Below are 1,602 nucleotides of genomic sequence, written 5' to 3'. Positions count from 1 at the left end.
GCGCCGGGCAGCCCCGCTCCGGTCCCTCCCCCGGCCCCGGGGGCGGCGGGACGGGGCCGGCTCGCTCCCCACCCCCCCAGCCCGGCCCCGGGGCCTGCCTCAGTTTCCCCGTCCCGCCCTCCCGCCGGGGTCCCGGCACACCCCCGGGCCGGCCCTCCGGGGGATGCTCGCCCCCGGGCCACCGGGGGAGGGCGGGGGGCTCTCGCCCCGGGCCGAGCCCCCCGTGTGCAGCAGCGGTGCCATTTTACGGCCGGGATTTCACGCAGGCCCCGCGTGAATTCCAAGCTAATGAGGATTAGATGAGCTGCTGGAATTAGCTGTGCCTCCGGGTTAATTAAGCCGGCAGCACCTTGATTGATGGCAACTAGTTGTAGGGAACAGAAGCCGTTCCCCACTCAGCAACCAGCTGCCAAAGCGAGTGATGCTGGATGGGGTCACCCTGCTCCGGCCACCACTGCCACCCCTCTGCTGCACAAGCAAGGGGTCCTGCCCCGGCCGGGGTCCGGCTGCCACAGCCCTGGGCTGCGGGTCCCAGCACACGTGGATGGGTCTGACTGGGAGCAGCTGGGGAGGGAGATGGTGGGGTCTGGGCCGTGTGTCCGGGCAGAATCGCTCCCTCGCTGCCTGCCTGGCCCAGGTATTTATCTGCTGCCACCTTCCAGGGAGCGTGGTGTGGCCTGCGGGTTCCCAGGGGCATCGCTGGGAGCCTCTCGCTTGTGCCCAGCCTGATCCCAATGGATTGGTTTATGGGCTGGTGGTTCCTCTCCACTCTGCACCGGTGGTGTCAACAGAGTCAAGCTGGATGGAGTGGGGAGAGAACCAGGCGTGAGGGGCTTGGCATCAGCAGCCTCTGCCCCTTTCCCCTCCTCCCACAGCAGTACTGGGGACCCTCCGGCTGGGCACAGACTGCGGTCGTGCTTGTGGATCACAATGAGAGACGCCCCAGCTGGGGGGTCCCGTCACGTAGAGGAGATCCTGTAGAGCTCCCAGTGTCTCCCCATGAACCAAAGCCCCTTCCCGGGGAAGCAGCAGGCACCCACTGCCCCAGAGAGACCCAAAAAGCTCCCGCCAGAGCCAGGAGCCAGCCCTGTCCTGCCAAACCCCAGCCCTGTGCCATCCCGCTTTCTTTCCCCGGCCTGAGACGACGGTAATTCCCATCGCGGTGTCTGCATCGGGGTGCTGGGGCCGTACCCACGCCGCACACATCCAGCACCGGGGCGCTCAGCTGCAGCCGGCTGCTTCCCGGGGAAGCGCCTGCGGTGCCTCCCTTTCATCTCCTGCCTGGCAGCAGATTAAAATTTCATCACATCAGCGGTGGAGAAGGTGCAAGGGAGGAGCGGGACACCCAGGATGATGGGGGGGCTCAGCCTCTCACCGGAGCAGCCTGCACTGAGCTTGGTGCTCACCCCAAATCCAGTCACATGTGGCTGGGCTGGGTGAGCTCAGCTGATGGAGCTGGGATTTTGGCACAGCCATGCAGTGGTGGCTGCAGGCCAGGCTCCTGCTTCCCATGGGCCTTTCCTCGCCGGAGCAGGAGGCTGGGCAGGAGACCCTGCCAGGCTCTGGGCTCCTGCTGTTGTTTCCTCCACAGGCTGTGCACCC

Source organism: Falco rusticolus, chromosome 3 (genome assembly GCF_015220075.1).
Source record: "Falco rusticolus isolate bFalRus1 chromosome 3, bFalRus1.pri, whole genome shotgun sequence".
Classification (NCBI taxonomy): Eukaryota; Metazoa; Chordata; class Aves; order Falconiformes; family Falconidae; genus Falco; species Falco rusticolus.
The sequence above is the reverse complement of the archived record's forward strand: the minus strand, read 5'-3'. Positions refer to the sequence as shown.